We start from the raw sequence: 3,378 nt of genomic DNA, 5'->3' as shown, positions 1-3,378 counted from the left end.
TTGTTTTGACAAACGGGGATATGCGCTGGCTTATTTGCAGAGTCCAGCTGATTGTTTTGCCTTATTTCCAGAGCAAATGCTAAGCCATGACATCTAAACATACCCACCGACTGATGGAGGCACGGGGTGGGAGTTGAGGACGAGAACCTGAAGAATGTCTGGGACGTTGGGGAGGCGTGCATGACAATGGTGCTAAGATGTTTTCAATGGTGTGCAGGGGAGAAGCCAAAATGGGACATTCTCAGAGGAAGCCAGTCAATGGACTGGATGCTACATCAAGTTTGATTTGAGAAGGGAGATAGTGCTGACTTGTCAGTCAAGTAGAAATCCAGGGCAAAGTCTAGAGGAGGTGATGCTGCCAGATCTGATTGTAAATGTGAGGTCCAGAACCTGTCGAGAACTAGATTTCTTTTCAAAGTTATAGTCTAAACATCTCATTGAATAATGAAGTTGGAAGGGGCCTATAAGGCCATCGAATCCAATCCCTTTTTCAAGGTAGGAATAAGTGAAACTGAAATGAAGCAGACATTTTTTCTGAGAAAGGTTCTAGTATTTCCTTTCCTTCACTAGAAACAGAAAGGCCACTTAGCAGAGTTATCTCCAAAATCTCCTCACCGTTTTGGGGACAGCTGCTTCCCTGCCTCCAGAATTAGAACGTCCTGACATGATCCTAGATAGGCGACTCTACGGAAGAATCAAAATGGTGGGCAAAATATCCCAGCTATTCCTGTTGCTTTCACTTGACGTGGCAGTGCAAAAACCAAAAATCTTGGGGAGTGCGCGGTCAAAGGAGCGAGAGAAAGAAGATGTTACCACTGATTCCAAACCACCAGTTTGGTGGTTTGGAATGGTTCATCCTTCAGAAGAACAGATGTTCCACGGGCACCACCAAACTCATGGTTCATGCCGATCTCTACAGCTGATGGCGAGCTCCACTTTGGAGATACTGTCGGCCGATTTCTCCTTTCCCTGGCAAAACTCAGTGAAATGGCGAGCCTGATTTCTCTCTCTACGAATACAGTGGAGAAATTCGGAAGGCTATTTGTGCATAGATCAAGAAATCAGTGGGAGTTCCGTAAATCCATAACTATGTCTGGATGCACTCCATCTCCTTCTCTTTCAAAGGAATTCTATCTTTTCTTCCTTCTTTCATTTTGTTCTGGCAACATATTTGTAATACTGAAGGGGGAGACCTTCCTGGGTATGCCATCTGCTATATGTCCCTCCTCTTGGGAGCCTGGGACCATTTCTTTTTCCACACCCAAGCAGCGCTAATCTACAGTAAATCTTGCCAAATCAATAGGAGAAAAATCTCGGAAGTATATCATTTTTAAAGGGGAAGAAAAAATCTCACAAGGGACATGGCCATTAAAGGCAAAACCTCTTTTATACCTGTGACTCTTTGCAACTGCAATTAAAAACATTCAGACGATAAATCAAGTCTCCATTCCCTTTCAGGCTTTTAACTTTTGCATCAAAGTTCACCCTGGCATCCCCCAAAATGTGCCAGGACTTTCACAATGTATTTTTATAGACTCATAAATAAATATGACAATTCATCCGTGCTGTATTTCTTCCCTATTTGATGACAATGTATTATGACATTCATTCATTGGGTGCACAAAAAACCCTCTAATGCACTTAAAATCAGATTTCAAACTACATGTTTTATGGGGAAATATTCTATTGATCATCCTTTTAAAGATACCATGGGAGTGATTCACAGCCAACTATTTAATGAGAGAGAAAGAGAGAATATGGGAGAAAGAGAGAGAGAGAGAGAGAGAGAGAGAGAGAGAGAGAGAGAGAAGGGTTATTTTTTAAGGAGGAACCATGGAATATTTGTTTCAGGAAAACCAAAGGACAAGATGGATGGCTATAATGATCATTCTGTAGTTTTACGTACATTCACCTCCTAGAATTCCTTTCTCTGATTCCTTTCACTTCCTGTTTTGAAAAAACAGGTTAACCTTTCATACTTTAATTGGGATGAAAATAAAATAGATTTTTTTAAAAATTATGAGTGAGGTACATAGGCTGTCCTCACTGGTGACCATTTTGCATTAAAAGTCACAGACACATAGACACGAGGACTTTACTAATGCTCAAGAAACACAACTGGGGCCATGAACAAGTCTTCCTGATGTAATTTCAGAGATGTGATTTTTTTTTTGAAGCAGGGAATAATGGGATATAGGATGGATGTATTTGATTTGTGTACCGCCCCATTAGGGAAACGAGTGGTTTACAGTCAGCTAAAACACAATAAAGAGAACTCAATTGAAAACAGCAGAAACAGCACTCAAACAACAGCATCAAAAGACAGAAATTCTGAAATAAAAAGAGGCACTGGGATATAAATAAGCAGGGCAGCAGAGGAACATCTTAAACAGGGTTGCCAAAAAAGATATCTCTATAAAACAGTGTTTTAAAGTCTTTTAACAGTTGTTGGGGGGAGGAAGAGCCAGGTGCAGCTCCACTGGCAATTTGTTCCAAAGTGTTGGTGCCACAGCAAAGAAGGCCCTGCCTCTAATGGATGATTTCCCGGTCTCCCAAAGGATCATGGCCAGGGAGGAACTAGTGGAATGGGTAGATAACCTTGGGAAAAGATGTTCTGACAGGTAATTATAGGACTGTCCACTATCTTTGGCCAAAGCCCAGATTACTAACCATGTCAGCCTGATTCTAACTGATTTCTTTGCGGTCTGGAGCCAAGCAGAATGGTCACATTTATTCCCAGGATGATCAATCCATTTTTGCAGATTTAGTTGGGCCTAAGTCCCACATAAAATCAGATGGGGCACAAACCATTCTTCTTCTTCTTCTTCTTCTTCTTCTTCTTCTTCTTCTTCTTCTTCTTCTTCTTCTTCTTCTTCTTCTTCTTCTTCTTCTTCTTCTTCTTCTTCTTCTTCTTCTTCTTCTTCTTCTTCTTCTTCTTCTTCTTCTTCTTCTTCTTCTTCTTCTTCTTCTTCTTCTTCTTCTTCTTCTTCTTCTTCTTCTTCTTCTTCTTCTTTGAAAGTATTACATACCTCCGATACTAATACAGATGACTGGTTTTATCAGGCTGAAAATTTTGTAAGCACCTCTCCTTCTCCATGGCATTAAAAACATGAATAAAATGAATAAAATAATGGATAACCTACTGTCATTTTATGACAAGCCAATTCTGCTGCTTGAGGTGGCTGCCTTATTCCACTCAATGGTAGGGCCGGCCTCACCTCCATGTAAAATGCAGCCTAATGTGAAAAGGGGAAATGAAGAGGCAAAATGTTCATCACACTAACTAAATTCAGACCAATTAAAGAGTCTGGGTTCCCTGTTGAGCTGAAACTATTTGATCCACATCATTCATATCAAGGATATAAATCTTTGCTTGTT

The sequence above is a fragment of the Pogona vitticeps genome, chromosome 10 (assembly GCF_051106095.1).
Source record: "Pogona vitticeps strain Pit_001003342236 chromosome 10, PviZW2.1, whole genome shotgun sequence".
NCBI classification, from domain to species: Eukaryota; Metazoa; Chordata; class Lepidosauria; order Squamata; family Agamidae; genus Pogona; species Pogona vitticeps.
This window is presented reverse-complemented; position numbering follows the sequence as displayed.